General features: G+C 44.5%; 1 protein-coding gene across 2 annotated transcripts in view; it reads right to left on the bottom strand.

Moving 5' to 3' along the window:
• The window catches only part of CALN1 (calneuron 1), a 650,929-nt gene that overhangs the window by 558,891 nt on the left and 74,738 nt on the right, over nucleotides 1-17,300 (bottom strand). The gene's annotated exons all lie outside the window — the stretch shown is intronic.

The following is a 17,300-nucleotide window of genomic DNA, read 5'->3' as shown; positions in this document are numbered from 1 at the left end:
CTGAAGCAATAAAAAATGTCCACTTGCTATACTAGGGGGCTTTACACGCATCGACATTGCTAACGAGATGTTGTTGGGGTCACGGAATTCGTGATGAACATCGGGCCTCGTTAGCAACGTCGTTGCGTGTGAAATGCTGGAACGACCGTTATCGATCAAAATTACTTACCTAATCGTTGATCGTTGACATATCGTTCTAATCTCAAATATCATTGCTGTTGCAGGATGCAGATTGTTTGTCGTTCCTGCGGCAGCACACATCGCTATGTGTGACACCACAGGAATGAGGAACAACCTCGTACCTGCGGCCGCCGGCAATGAGGAAGAAAGGAGGTGGGCGGGATGTTACGAACGCTCATCTCCGCCCCTCCGCTTCTATTGGGTGGCCTCTTAGTGATGCCGCTGTGACGCCGCACGAACCGCCCCCTTAAAAAGGAGGTGGTTCGCCGGCCACAGCGACTTCGCTAGGCAGGTAAGTACATGTGACGGGTCCTAGCGATGTTGTGCGCCATGGGCAGCGATTTGCTTGTGACGCACAACCGACGGGGGCGGGTGCTTTCACCAGCGACATCATTAGCAATGTCACTGCGTGTAAAGCAGCCTTTAGTGTTACATTTTTCCATCAGCCCAGGAACATCACTGCAATACACTAGAGCAAAATCTTGAGAAATGTATGAAAGAAATTCCTTTTCGAATGCTATGGAAGTCTATTATTTTGAAAGCCTATGGAGTCAGTGTTTGTGGAAAAAAATGTGCTTAACTGAATTTTTTTCGATATTTTTACTGAGTTCAGAGATCGAAAGTATATAAAATTAACTTCTTACTTTTCAAACTATTTTAAATGTATAACTAAAAATATTATTATAATGTAATTAATAATAAATGATCGCTTATGCCCATTAGACCCTAACCCACAGTTTTCTGCAATGTAAAAAAAAACTCTTAAATAACTTGATATTTTAGTTTTCATTTTCTTTTTTTTCAATTAATTAGTAAGGAAATGTAGCCTTTGCTAGGAAACTCATTAAAGGTAAATGTGAATCTCTGTGACCAATACATCTTGACATTAAATTATGTAAATGAGTCTAATGAAGTTTTTTGGTACTAGACCTTTTGTTCCTAAAATATTTTCTACTATATTTTATGTTAAATAATTTTAGTTTTAGATGTTCACATATTTGTCACTTAAGGCAGCATTAACTGTTCCTAAGCTTCATTTTATTTAATTATTTCAAAATTATTTAAATTAGAAACTACAGTTTTGTTCACATAAAAGAAAATAAATAAAAAATGATAGGTGCAGGAAAAAGTATTCAATTAATATAATAGAAACAGTAATGTCACCAGGAATTATATATTAAACCTTGGTAGAAAAGGAAGTAAAACAGAAACTTCTTTGGCAGACACAATGAGGCTGAACGAATTGATTTAAATCTAATCAAACCAAAGCAAAAATCTCTAAGGATTACTCTAGGACTTTCGGATTGTAAAAGGGTGAAATAGGTTCTTAGGAATAGAGTCATGACAATACAAAGCAACACAGTCCACAATAAAATCAAGAATTCTTTTTTTTTACAATTTCAGCTAACTAATGCAGCTTAAATAAAAATATGGTGACACTATAGAAATGTTAATCTCCAAATGAAAGATGTATTCACCTAAATGCTGCCAAATTACCAATCACAACTCAGGGAAGTGATGGTCCTCTTTTATATTTACCAGTTCATAATTCTTCTTTGCACACATAGGTATTAGTCACTGATCTAGATTTTGTTCAAATTGATTCAGCTAGCAGTGCCTTCAAAAGACCTAGGTTTCACCTCACATGGTCAATTTAGATCAGTTTTTAAAAATACCTCTTCAGCCCCCTTGCTATGTAACAGGACAGAACACAGGTAAACAGGTACCTAAACCACTGGAGACCGCAGGCAGACTGAAACAGGTAAACAGGTATCAGTAGCACTGGAGACTGCAGGCAGATAGGACCAGAGGTATATCTAGGCATTCTGGCACCCGAGGCCTCCCCATTGACCAATTATTCATATGTTATTTGCACACTCACAGTCACGTGATGATCAGCTGCTCTTTACTCTTAATTTTATTCTCTCAATGTTCAAAGAGAAACATAGGAAGAAAAGCCAGTTGTCACATGCAAGTATGAAAATCACATATGAGTGGAGTGGCCATATGATGACTACTGGAACCAGAAGCAGTGCTGAATCCTGTCAGGGAGTATATTACATGCTGTTATGATTGGGCAACAGTGCTTAATTTTATAAGTAAACGGGTTGTCCAGGTTTAAGATGAAAATCTGCAGTCCCTATGTGACTGCAAAATTCTGAATTCTCACAGTACGTACACTGCACGCTGTCACGATTCTTTGGTGCAGGTGGTGAGAGTGGGAGGTCATAATACTGCAAGAATGTGATTTACATATATGTCGTCACGTGCCGACTAGACATGCGTGGACTCGCTCAAAATGAATTGAGTAAGGCTGGCACGTCAAATCAGAATGTGGCCAGAAATGCAAAAATCTCATACTTGCGGTCACATAACCATCCACTATTGCCAATGGCACAGGAGAATCCCAAAAGTGTGCAGAGCATGCATTGTGAGAATTCAAAAGCCTGCAGTCACCTAGAGTCACTGCAGAATTTCATCTCAAACTTGGAAAAGCCCTTTACTTATACCAGGGGTGGGGAACCTTTTTTCTGCCGAGGCCCATTTGGAAATTTCTACCATCCTTCGGGGGCCACAAAAAATTATCAGCTTGAAAATATCCTAATATGTTTGGTAAAGCAATTAACTCACCCCTACAACCCTATTGTGTTGACTGGAGCTTCTTTTCTTTGATGTAGCTGTGATGTTTGGCAATATTGATCATGTTGCTTTTCACAACTGGTTTTCCAGGTTTGTCTCCGTCTGGAGCGCAGTCAACAGATTGGTAAATCATATACCTCACATAGAAGACACTGGACACACATACAGCATAGGAGGGGATGGGGGTATATATACATCACAGGAGGGGCTGGGGACAAATACATCACAGGAGGGACTGGGGAATACACATCACAGAAGACGCTAGGACGCATAAATTACAGGAGATGCTGGGGGCATATGTAAATCACAGGAGGGACTTGGGGCATATATACATCAAATGGGGGGGCTGGGGGCATATATACATCAAAGAAGGGACTGGGTGCATATATACACACCACAAGGAGCTGGGGATATATATACATTACTGGAGAAGCTGGGGGCATATACATCACAGGGCAGGGAGCCAGGACTCACATGGCATGGAAAGGCATGCACAGCAGAGAAGAAGGACTCGCACAGCCCAGAGAGTCATGCACAGCAGGGAGGCATGAGTCACACAGCACAGGTAGGCATGCACAGCAGAGAGGAAGGACTCACACAGCCGGGGAGGCATCCACAGCAGGGATGCATGAGTCAAACAGCCAGGGGAGGCATCCACAGCAGGGAGGCAAGACTCACACAGTCCTGGGAGGGAGGCAGGACTCACACTGCATGTACAGCAGAGAAGCTGGTAAACCTGCTGCTTCTCTTTTTCTGTGGGACAAGAGAACAGAGCAGCTCAGCTTACCCCACCCACAAAGTATGTCGGAGGTACTACGGTACAGGCCAATGTGAGTAGTGCCTAATGCTATTCGAACTACACTTTGTGATTTAATGTGCCGGCAGCTGACAACACCGTGGCTGCCACCGGAGTAGTGCGGTCCCCAAAGGCTGCAAAAAAAGTCATTGCGGGCCGCATACAGCCTGTAGGCCGGAGGTTTCCCACCCCAGACTTATACTATTTAGCAGTGTATCCCAATTCTAGGTAAAGGGGTTGTCCAATCTTACAATTTATGAATTGTTACTTGTGTACAGGATCAGAACTAATAACAGCACCAGAACCAGCAGAGGAACAGAAATACATAAATATAACCCCCAACAGTACAGAAACCCAGCATCACAACCACCAGCAGTACAGAAATTCATCATCAGAAACCACCAGCAGTACAAAAATACATCCATATAACCCCATCAGTTCAGAAACACAGTATCAAAGCGCTTATTGTTATAGAAGTACATAAGCAGAACCACAAGCACTACATGGTACATGAATTGTAATGTCAGGTCAGACCCATACACATTTGTATTGCATGAACCTACAACTTCTAGTACATCCAGGGCTGGCTCTAGGTTTTTGTGGGCCCTGGGCGAAAGAGTCTCAGTGGGCCCCAGAGAAACGCACATATACATATTTAAAGACAAATTCACAAGAATACATCTAAATAGACAAATCTATACACAGTCATACACACTGACATACATAGATACACATGATACATGCACACACAGACTCATTAGAGGTATTAGTATGGGGAAGCCAGCAGCAGCCTCGCTCACCTTCCCCACTTGTCTCCCAACGATTTTGTCCTGAGCATGTAGCTGTGCCATGCTTATTGGTGGCCATGGCTAACAGACATGGCCGCACACAGTGCACACTGACACTGCTATATACGTCACAGGAGAGGCTGGAGACATACAGCAATGGGGACACATACAGCTCCAGAGGGGGGCATACAGCTCTGAAGTGGTATACAGCACTGGGGTGGGGGGACATAAAGGTCTTCGGGTATATCACACTGGGATGGCAGGACATTCAGCTCTGGAAGCGCAGTGCACAGAGTGTGCTAACTCCGCCCACAGACAAACTTAGACCCTGCATGCAGCAGTGAAGGCTGTGTGCAGGTGAGGATTTAATAGTCAGCAAATCAGGAAAGTGAAACGGCTGGCATGAGCATTGCGGTCCCTGGAACTCGGCCAGGGGCCGCAGCATATATCGCCGCTCTTGCTGACAGGTGCTGATGCCAGCCCTGGCCACCGGGGAGACTCAGAGTGCTGCATCAGTCAGCCTGACAGCGCCCCCTTGACACTGTGCCAGGGGCACATGCCCCGCCAGCCCCCCCTAGATACGCCTTTGAAATGGACACAGATAAACAGGTACCAGAAGCACTGGATGCCACAGGCAGACAGGACACATGCGCTTGATAGCTTTCAGGCCAATGTTAGTCTATGGGGCAGTCACGATCAGCATTTTTTTCTCTCGTTCGCCCTGATTCGGCTTCTTAAAAAAAATTGCGAGCATGTGAGTGGCAGTGTGAATCAGATGGAGCAGTGTATGGGTGCGTGGAAATCATCGGACTGCATGACATCTGGGTGCGGTATGATTTCTATGCTCTCAGAATAGAGAAGATAGAGAAAATATGTCCTCCATCTTTGCCTCACAGTGGCATGATTCTCGCATCGCAGAGATTTGGATCATGCTAAGCAGACACTCTGATCAAACTGTGATCAGAGTTTAATGACAGTGGAATTAGCATAACCGATCTGATTCTCTTGAAAGAGGGAATCAACGCTTGTGTATGCAGATCTATTGAATCATGTCTGTGCCTTCAGAATTTTACACAGTGCGGACATTACCTGCTTGCATTGTGTCCTGGGTATTAGGGTACACAGCACCCATCTGCAGACACAGCCAGTCTGGGTTCACTTGACACTGGCATCACATACAACAGCATGGCGCCTGTGGCCTGAGACCTCATAGGACCCCAGTACCTTACTGGACAGGAACCTGGTACTCAGCGGGCTTACATGTCACATCATGTCAGATATACTGTATGCAGATTATCAGGAGCGTCTATGGGGAATCTGACAGCCAGGGACAATGAGTCCAGGCCTGATCACACATACACAAGAGTCACAGGTAGTATATCCATATATACTCCTATATAAATAGAAAGAAATATACTGTACTTACACTATAACACCATATATTACATACTGTACATTACTTTATACACTATATATTACAATGACACTATATCATACACCAGGATCATATGTGCTCATTTGAACACTGTATAAGATTACATTACACTATTATAGATACTATATATATGTTACAATATTATATATACTATATATTAAATTATTATTATATAAAATACTAGCTGTACTACCCGGCTTCGCCCGGGTTAATAACTGTTGTTAACAAAATAGAATGTATTAACATTCCTGGGATAGAATGTATAAATAGAATGTATTAACGCCCGGGATAGTAACTGTCTCTCTGTTTCTCTCCCATTCCCTGTCTGTCTCCCCCTCTGTATATATCTCTCTGTCTCTTTCTCTCTATCTCTTTGTCTGTCTCTTTCCCTGTCTGTCTCTGACTGTCTCTGTCTCTTTCTCTGTCTGTCTCAATCTCTTTCCCAGTCTGTCTATATATCTCTTTACCTGTCTGTCTGTCTATCTATCTCTGTCACTTTCCCTGTGTGTCTCCTTCCCTCTCTTTCCCTGTCTGTCTCTTTCCATCTTTCCTCTGTCTCTTTCCCTGTGTCTGTTTCTTTGTCTGTCTCTTTACCTGTCTTTATCTGTCTCTTACCCTGTCTGTCTCTTTCCCTTTCTTTCCCTGTCTGTCTGTTTCCCTGTCTGTCTCTGTTTCTTTGTCTGTCTCTTTCCCTGTCAGTCTGTCTCTTTGTCTGTGTCTGTCTCTTTGTGTCTGTCTCTTACCCTGTCTATGTCTGTTTCTTACCCTTTCTGTCTGCCTCTTTCCCTGTCTGTGTCTGCCTCTTTCCCTGGCTGCATTGTGACACGCCAACATTCCATTTAAGGGCGTGGCTGTGTAAGGGCCCAGATGTTCCCTGCTATCCACCCCCACACAGTATCCACAGCTGATGGACAGTCCACAGACACGGTCTTGGGGATAACAGTTGCTTTAATATAGCAGGAACAAAGCAAATCAATACAGAATATATGTTTCACAGTCTCTCATGGGTAGGCCACGGCAAATACAGCTTGGAGTTGAATACTGAAGTGCAATTAGGGTACTGGAGCTTTAAGTGCACGATTTGTTTCAGAATTAATACTGGTATGCATTAGGTTCAGAGTCTCTTGAGTTTAGAGGGTAGATATGATAAGATTGTACAGACCTGGAGTCCTGGGGTTAATTTCACTGCTAGTTCAGACACGTGCAGTACTTGTAAGCAAATGAAGACAGTTGCCCAGCGTGCTACGGGGAGCGGACGGCTGGTGCATGGACAATGGCATGAAAGCCACTAATAATGCAGTGGGGCGGGAGACCCTCAAACTTCCCCAATCTGCGTGCAGTAAAGTCTGGTATATAGTCAGTATGCCCTACTGTCTGAAGAGATGCACAATGTCAGGATAGGAAGCCTTCAGCATATTGGCTGTAAAAATCAGGAAATGATGAAATTCTAGGCCTCAGGCCTAGGAGGAGTCTTGTGGTGAAGAGATTCTCCACATAATGTCTTCCCTCAGAGGAGACTCAGCCAGAACCAGCTCATTCCAGTTGTTTCTAGACAGAGGCTGGAGAATAGCTCCACCTATTGAGCCATGTGACCAAGAACTAGCCAATAGGATAACACCCAATGAACACTTCAGATTCTTACAGTTTTCACCAGTAGATGGTGCTAGAACACAACAAATAAAAAATGCTTTACTTATAACATATAGCATAATATTACATATAAGTAAATGTACTTAAAGAAACAGACACAATCTGGACCGGGCCACTACATACTCCCCCTCTGAAGGTGAGCCGTCCTCGGCAATTGTGCGAGTGGAGGACTGCTAAGAAAGGAAGGAAATATATATATTTAAGGCACAGTAAAAATAAGGCAATGAACAAATGCAAAACATGAATGTGGTAGTGCCAATATGAGATAGAGTCTCTTTCCGCAATATACTATCGTCCATATGAAAGGCTCTAGAAAGGCACTTTAGTGGTCCAGTCTATAAGCCCATGGCTGTATACAGAAAATTGTGTAACTAATAAACAAGGTGCTTGGTATTACTCAGGTGCAGAGGCTTAAACATTACTAAACTGACCATCCAGCTAAATAAATAAACACAAGATTATATACTTATGGAAAAGGATATGACCATTTAGTCTCTGTAGCGGGCTGGAAGTGTTCCTTTTGTGCTTCGCTCTGAACGCCTCAACACTTGATCTTCCTCTTGAGCAGGAAAGATATTGTTTGCTGGCTCAGGTGAAGTTGGCAGAGGAGCAGCAACTGGAGCAGGAACCGAGACGGGGACATATTGATAGCATGGAAGGATAAATTGAGTGTTGTAGAGGGACTCTTCCACAATAGGTTGTCTGGCTGGTGTTTCCATTGCAGGAATTGGTGTGTAGACCGGCAAGATTTGTGGAGGAGGTGATGACATCACCAGTAGATCCTCTTTGGTGCATAGCTTCATGCGGTTCCTGCGCACTGTCTGTGGGGCCATTCCGGGTTTATTCACTTCATAGACATCTGACTCAGGATATGGGATAGCTGTAACTGTGTATGGCTCTGTTTCCCAGAGTGAGTCGAGTTTTCCTGTACGGTGGTACTTCTTTAGCCATACCTTGTCTCCAACTTGAAGTGGGGAAGCATTAGCTCTTTGATTGTAGCTCTCTTCTTGTTGACGGTGAGCTTCACCCATGCGGTAATCAACAATCTGTTGGGCTTCATGTATTCTTCGCTGATGTTCTGAGACCCAATCAGTTTTTGGCAGGGGATTGATCACGTCAGGGACTTGGATTCCAAGAGAACGATCTATTGGGAGCTGACCTTGTCTTCCAAACATCAGATAATATGGCGAGTAGCCTGTAGAACAGTGGACAGTATTGTAGATTTCCACTAACTCGTCAAGCAATTGAGGCCATTCAGCTTGTTTGGTAACAGATGCTGTTCGCAGCATATTGATGAAGGTCTGGTTGACTTTCTCACAGAGGCCATTCCCTTGGGGATGATAGGCGGTTGTTCTCAGCTTTTTGCACTCATGGAATTGGCAGAGTTCTTGAAATAATTGTGACTCAAAGGCAGATCCACGATCTGTGAGGACTGCTTCAGGGCAACCGTAATGTCTCACATATTCACGATAGAAGGTGATAGCTGTAGTCCGAGCTGTAAGGTCTTTTACTGGCACAACAGCAACCCACTTAGTATAGTGATCCACCATGGTTAAGGCATACGTGTAGCCTGAACGAGTTGGTGCTAGCTTCACATGATCAAGAGCGACTAGCTCGATTGGTTTCTGAGAATGGATTGGATGAAGAGGAGCTCTGGCATCTTTCTTACCGACTTTGGTGAGGTTGCAAGCTGGACATTCACTACACCAATTTTCTATGTCTGACCACATCCCAATCCAATAGAAGCGTTGGCGTATGGTGGCTTCAGTTTTGTGCACGCCAGAGTGCCCAGACTGGTCGTGGTAGGCATCAAGAACAATTCTGGCATCTCGCCGTGGGATTAGAATCTGATGTAGCCTTTCACCTGAAACCGGGTCTAAGGTATTGCGCAGGATCAAGCCCTTTTGAATGAAGAGTCTTTTGCGCTGTCTCCAGAGACGATTAAGCTCAACATCAGGACATCTTCTGCGTCGTCTCAAAGGTATTCTCCCAGTAGTCAGGTAATCATAGATCTCACCTAGGACAAGAGACTCATTTTGAAGAGTTTTCCATCTCGATGGATCTTGGAATAGGTCAGGTTTCTGTGGAGAAACATCATCAGTTTGTGTAGCAGCAACAGCATTTTGTGTAGCAAACCTTTGATAGAAGGGAGGCATCTCAACATCTTCCCACAGATCTTCCTCAGGAGGCTCTTCTCCTGCAGGCAAACGGGATAACATATCAGCATTGATGTTGATCTTGCCAGTGCAATACTTAATATCAAAGCAGAAATTCACTAATCTTGAAGCCCATCTCTGTTCAAGAGCACCTAGCCGTGCAGTATTGAGATGAGCGAGAGGATTATTGTCCGTGTAAACGGTGAAGGGTGTAGCAGCGAGGTAATCTTTGAACTTCTCTGTGACTGCCCACACAAGAGCTAGCAGCTCTAACTTGAACGAACTGTAATTGCTATCGTTTTTCTCTGCACCTCTCAAGCTTCGGCTGGCATATGCAATGACTCTCTCTTTGTCACCCTGGACTTGTGATAGTACCGCTCCGAGGCCTTGGTGGCTGGCATCCGTGTAGACACGGAAAGGATGATGGTAGTCAGGGTACGCCAGAATTGGAGGTGAAGTCAATAGACTTTTCAACATCTGAAAGGCAGTTTCTTGTCGCTCAGACCAATTAATTGGAAGTCTTCTGTCGTAGTTTTCTCTAGGGCAACCTCGTAGGAGCTCTGTAAGGAGTTCTGCTATTTGCGCAAAATGAGGTATGAAGCGGCGGTAGTAGCCCGCAAAACCTAGGAAACTTCTGATTTCTTTGACGGTTCTTGGGGTGTTCCAGTTGTTCACAGCTGAAATCTTTTCAGGGTCAGGCTGGATACCTTCGGCACTTACAACATGACCCAGGTAGTTGACTTTCGGCTTGAGCAGATGACACTTTGATGGTTTTAGTTTCAGGCCATGTTCAATAAGTATCTGGAATACTTCTGCAAGGTGGCATAGGTGGTCTTCATAAGTGCGAGAGTATACGACAACATCATCAAGATATAACAGAACACTTTGGAAGTTGAGGTGACCAAGACATCTTTCCATGAGTCGCTGAAATGTAGCAGGGGCGTTGCATAACCCAAACGGCATACCGTTAAACTCAAAGAGTCCCATTGGGGTGGTGAAAGCTGTCTTCTCTCTATCCTCAGGAGTCATTGGTACTTGCCAGTAACCGCTGGTTAAATCAAGAGTGGAGAAGTATGCAGCTAAGCCAAGAGCGGTGATGGATTCTTCAATCCGTGTAAGAGGATAGGCATCTTTGTGTGTAACATTATTCAACTTTCGGTAGTTGACACAAAATCTGATGTTACCATCCTTTTTCTTCACCAGGACGATGGGTGCAGCCCATGGGCTTTGACTTTCTCGGATGACTTCAGAATCTTTCATCTCTTTTAACAGCTTCTTTACTTGTTGATAGTTAGCAGGAGGTACTGGACGATGTCTTTCTTTGATAGGAGGATGATCACCTGTGTTGATCTAGTGCTGGATCAGAGTAGTCTTGCCGAAGTCAAGGGGGTGATTGCTGAAAGCTTGGCTGTGTCGCTTAGCAAGTTTAGTTACACCATTGATGTATTCGATAGGAGTGTTAGCATCTCCAACATTAAGTTCATTCCACCAGAAGGTAGTGGGTGTATTAGAGCCTTTGGGAGTGGCTTTTAATGACTTTTGATGAGCAAGTGTCTCTTCATCTATGATGTCTTCTGGATCAAGACTATACAGTTGAGCAACTGAATTAAACTTGGATAGCTCGATAGGAATATCACTTAGGTTGACTAGCCGTACTGGTACTCTACCGTTTGAGACGGTGACAATACTTCTGGCAGCTTTTACCAGGGGCTGTCCTTCAATCTGGATGGAGTCAAGAAGAGCTACATAGTCCTCATTGTCAATTCCTGGTCGAGCTCGACACCAGACTAGAGTCTCGCTGTTGGCTGAGAGGGTAACTGGTCGTGCGTCGGTGATTCAAACACGGCAGATCTCACCTTTACTGTTGGCAAACTTCTGTTGGGTGCAGAGCACTTTGATAGTCCGCTGAACAGCTTGCCTGTAAGGGGAAGAAGCAGAAGGGAGAGAAGCATGCAAGGCAGCAAGCAATTCAGCAAACACATGGCGAATGACATTCATGCCTAACACTACTGCTGTTGTATCTCCCTCAGCCTCAGTAACAATTACACCTTGACCTGGTAACTTGCGATCACCAATTTGGATTGTGGGTTCCCAGTAGCCTAGCTGGGAAATAGGTTGACCATTACTTGCAATTAAGTCTAACTTTGCTTTACCCACTGGATTCAGGAGATCAAAGTCCCAATTCTTTTCAAAGGCTCGTCGCTCAATTGTGGTGACTTGTGAACCAGTGTCCACTAAAGCTTCTAGAGGTACACCATCGATCCATATGGTTATATACGGGCATTTGGAGATGAAACGGGAAATCCATTGTGATTGTCCCTTTGGGCCCTTGTATTCACCTCCCGAGGGACGGCCCTTGGCCTCGGGGGTGTCCCGTTTAACTTATAACATTGATACTTTTAGTGTCCAAGACGCTCACAATAAGTACAGTACACACAATCACCAGTTGGAGGCCTTCCAGGAGGGGGCCTATCAGGACTTGACCTACTAGAATGTGGCTCTTGGGACAATGTCCGATTTACAGATGATTCACATGATGCAGGGAGTTGGCCTTTTAGCTCCTTTAAGGCTTGGCATACAGATTCAAGGACTTGGACAAGTGCATCTGTGGTAGGAGGTGCATGAATGAGAGTAGGGGCTTGCACAGACTGTGTGGCCTGCATAGCGGAAACAGGTGAAAGAGGAGATACAGTAGAAGTTCCAGCAGCAAGGTCTGAGGAACGAGGCGCAAGAGCATAGCTGGTACAAGGTGAGTCAGTACCCACTACTCGCAGGGCTAGAGCTTTAAAGTCTAAGAAAGACATGTTTGGATTTTGTGCTGCTAGCATGTGGAGTTGACTTTGTACTAGCCTGGAGTCTACACCTATGAATCTGTCGGTGATTATGTTTTCTGCAGCAGCAGGATCTATAGTGTCTATTTGCTGTAAGGCCCTGTATGCAGACTGATGGGCTAGTGCGTAGTCCCTAAGAGTCTCACCTGGCCCCTGACGTCTGTTTTAAAATTTGAGACGAACCTCGGTGGGTGATTGGCGTTCAAATTCTTTTCTCAGGCGGGTAAGGATCTGTTCTACATTGGTTTTCTCAGTAGATGGCCAGGAACGGACTTCCTCAGCAGCTGGTCCATTAAGCTGTCCCAGGAGAAGTTGTACCTGCTGATGGGGAGAAAGTGAGAAAAGCTCAAGAGTATGCAGCATCTTTTCTTTGAACCCAGCAAGTGTATGAGGATCTCCTCTGTAGCTTGGGAGACTAGAGGTTCCAATGAAGAATGGCATGCCGGTAGCCATGACAGGGGCTGGAACTGGGTTGGCGGCATTAGCCCGTTCCACTGGAGCACTAGCTGATGAGGATGATGATACATAGTTAACAGACTCGGCCTGGCCATTATGAAGAGGTTCAGACATTTTGGAGATGATGCAAGTACTGTCTCTTTAAGAATAATGATGACACTGTAGCTTTAAGGGATGCACTGTTATGCACCAACACAGTCTCTGAGATGGAAGGCTCCCCCTCTTGAAAATAGCACTGCGGTGAATGAGGATTTGCACTTATTTGAGTAACTTGAAAGGCAGCAGAGTAGAAGAGCTGGTGCAGGTGCTGTTAACCCCAGCATGAAACAGGAAACAGTCTTTGGCAGTATTCACTGGCAAGATAGAGGTTAATGAGAAATGCTGAGACTTGTAGTGCAGTAAGAGAAGATAGGCACAGAGGAATAATCCTGTTTGTGACGCCAAAATCGACCTTTGTAAGGGCCCAGATGTTCCCTGCTATCCACTCCCACACAGTATCCACAGCTGATGGACAGTCCACAGACACGGTGTTGGGGATAACAGTTGCTTTAATATAGCAGGAAAAAAAGAAAATCAATACGGAATATATGTTTCACAGTCTCACGTGGGTAGGCCACGGCAAATACAGCTTGGAGTTGAATGCTGAAGTGCAATTAGGGTACTGGAGCTTTAAGTGCACGATTTGTTTCAGAATTAATACTGGTATGCTTTAGGTTCAGAGTCTCTTTAGTTTAAAGGGTAGATATGATAAGATTGTACAGACCTGGAGTCCTGGGGTTAATTTCACTGCTAGTTCAGACACGTGCAGTACTTGTAAGCAAATGAAGACAGTTGCCCAGCATGCTACGGGGAGCGGACGGCTGGTGCGTGGACAATGGCATGAAAGCCACTAATATTGCAGTGGGGCGGGAGACCCTCAAACTTCCCCAATCTGCGTGCAGTAAAGTCTGGTATATAGTCAGTATGCCCTACTGTCTGAAGAGATGCACAATGTCAGGATAGGAAGCCTTCAGCATATTGGCTGTAAAAATCAGGAATTGATGAAATTCTAGGCCTCGGGCCTAGGAGGAGTCTTGTGGTGAAGAGATTCTCCACATAATGTCTTCCCTCAGAGGAGACTCAGCCAGAACCAGCTCATTCCAGTTGTCTCTAGACAGAGGCTGGAGAATAGCTCCACCTATTGAGCCATGTGACCAAGAACTAGCCAATAGGATAATACCCAATGAACACTTCAGATTCTTACAGTTTTCACCAGTAGACGGAACACAACAAATGAAAAATGCTTTACTTATAACATATAGCATAATATTACATATAAGTAAATGTACTTAAAGAAACAGACACAATCTGGACCGGGCCACTACAGCTGCGCATTCTTCTGAAGTTCTGGCTGCACTGTGGCTCCCAGCTCCATTCGCTTTAATGGAGGCAGGTTGTTTGGCGAATAACTGTAAAGCGCATGGTTAAAAATTCCCCTCAAAACATAGCCTATGACGCTCTCGGGGTCCAGACGTTTGAGTGTGCATAATTTTGTGGCTGTAGCTGCAACAGTGCAGATGACAATCCCGGACATACACACATACACACACACACACAAACATTCTGCTTTATATATTACTAGCTGTACTACCCGGCTTCGCCCGGATTAATAACTGCTGTTAACAAAATAGAATGTATTAACAACAATTTATTCTGCACACAAAAACCACAAAACAAATAGAAATGTAATTATTAAAAGGCAAAAACTGGCAATAGAAGCATTTTACAACATATATTTCAACACCACAGATATTCCACACAGATTTAACATCCTATGACCTCACACATACTGAGAATGTCCTTTGTTGCCTATATTAACCAATCAGAGCTCAGATTAATTAACTGTAGCAAAATAGAAGCTAACCTGTGATTGGTTGCTATTGGCAGCCTGATAAATCTCCAGTTAACAGAAAGCCCTCCCCCCTGACAGTATATATTAGCTCACCCATACACATATAGACAGGTCATGTGACTGACAGCTGCTGTATTTCCTATATGGTACATTTGTTGTTCTTGTAGTTTGGCTGCTTATTAATCAGATTTTTATTTTTGAAGGATAATACCAGACTTGTGTGTGTTTAGGGCGATTATGTGGTGAGGTTGGTGTATGTGTGGGGAAATGTGTGCTGAGGGTGGTATATGTGTTCAAGTACGTGGTAGTGTGTGGCGCATTTTGTGTGTGTGTTCATATCCCCGAGTGTGGTGAGTATCCCATGTCGGGGCCCCACCTTAGTAACTGTACGGTATATACTCTTTGGCGCCATCGCTCTCATTCTTTAAGTCCCCGTTGTTCACATCTGGCAGCTGCCAATTTGCCCCCAAAACTTTTCGTTTCACTTTTTCTCCATTATGTAGATAGGGGCATAATTGATTGGTAAATTGGAACGTGCGGGGTTTAAATTTCGCCTCACAACATAGCACCCGGCGCTGACCGGGATAGTAACAGTCTCTCTGTTTCTCTCCCATTCTCTGTCTGTCTCCCCCTCTGTATATATCTCTCTGTCTCTCTCTATCTCTTTGTCTGTCTGTCTGTCTCTTTCCCTGTCTATCTCTTTCTCTGTATGTCTCAATCTCTTTCTCCGTCTGTCTCAATCTCTTTCCCTGTCTGTCACTTTCCCTGTCTGTCACTTTCCCTGTTTGTCACTTTCCCTGTCTGTCACTTTCCCTGTCTTTTCCTGTCTCTTTCCCTCTCTTTCCCTGTCTGTCTCTTTCCCTGTCAGTCTGTCTCTTTGTGTCTGTCTCTTACCATGTCTATGTCTGTTTCTTACCCTGTCTGTGTCTGCCTCTTTCCCGGTCTGTGTATGTCTCTTTCCCTGGCTGCATTGTGACACGCCAACATTCCATATAAGGGTGTCGCTGTGCATTCTTCTGAAGTTCTGGCTGCACTGTGACTCCCAGCTCGATTCGCTTTAATGGAGGCAGGTTTTTTGGCGAATAACTGTAAAGTGTGGGGTGAAAATTTCCCCTCGAAACATAGCCTAAGACGCTCTTGGGGTCCATACGTGTGAGTGTGCAAAATTTTGTGGCTGTAGCTGCGACGGTGCGGATGCCAATCCCGGACACACACACACACATACACACACACACACACACACACACACATACACACACACATTCAGCTTTATATATTAGATATATATTACATTACACTATTACATTTTCCTATTACATATGCTATATATTAGATTAATATACAGTATATGCTATATATTACATTACACTATTACACATACTCACCTATCTTGTAGCAAGAGCACACACCACCTGCCCCATCCCAGGACAGCAGGCACAGGGCAGAGTTTAGAGGTCAGTACAGGCCCCAGCACATGATAGCAGTAGAAGCTGCTGCCTCCTCTTTCAGGATTTGCAGACATGGTCATCCCTCCCCCTCCTCTCAGTCCGAATACCTCTTAATAACTCAGGACAGGCAACTGTGGAAGAGTGAGCCCTGAAAGGGACAGTGTAGAGAAGCGCCGGCAGCAGCTGTTCCCTCAGGAATGGTGGTCTCTCCAGCGCCAACAGGAGGAACGTATGACATTGCCACATTCTGGCCACAGTAATTATGGCTTGTCACAAACTGGGGAGACATAATTACTGACTTTCTGGCTCTAGTCTCTTCCTGCTGACGTCCATCTCTGCTGTGCTCATTGGTCAGAGGGAGAGAGTGAAAGAAGACAGAGGTGGAGCCAGTGTTGGAGGCGGCACCAAGCTCCACACAGGATCAGTGCTCAGAACCTTGTGTATCATGTCTGCTGCACTGAGTGCGGCCATATCATACAGGAGAAATAGTTGGTCCATCAAGTCAGCGGCTTATGAGAAATGTGCATGGTGTGGAATACTGCCAGCCTGTTGCTGGTGTAAACGTAGACAAGATAATCTGCAGAGAAATTGAAGATCTATATCAGAAAAACTGCTTTATATGCTATAAATATAAAATTAGAATTTAATCAGCACAAATGTTAAATTTAATAGAAATTTCTTAAAATGTAAAAATTCACTTTGAAGCAGAGCCAGCCTCAAGTACAAAGCCATTCTAGTTTAACCCCTTCACAACATTTGACGTACACTTGCGTCATGGTAGGGAAGGGGTTCTTGCAAAATTACATAAATGTACATTATGGTGATCATACAGGCACAGGGGCTGTGCCCGCATGATCGTCACTAAGAGTTTAGCGTAAGTTACGATCAATAGCAATCGCAGCATTTAGTAGGCTGGGAGAGGGAGTGAGCTCCCTCTCGAACCCAATCGCGACCCCCACACCGTGATCACGGGGGTCCAATCATTGCTATGGCAACTTTGACTTATCTCCCTGACGACATTGCTGTGGG

Source organism: Anomaloglossus baeobatrachus, chromosome 2 (genome assembly GCF_048569485.1).
Source record: "Anomaloglossus baeobatrachus isolate aAnoBae1 chromosome 2, aAnoBae1.hap1, whole genome shotgun sequence".
Lineage (NCBI taxonomy): Eukaryota > Metazoa > Chordata > Amphibia > Anura > Aromobatidae > Anomaloglossus > Anomaloglossus baeobatrachus.
This window is presented reverse-complemented; position numbering and strand designations above follow the sequence as displayed.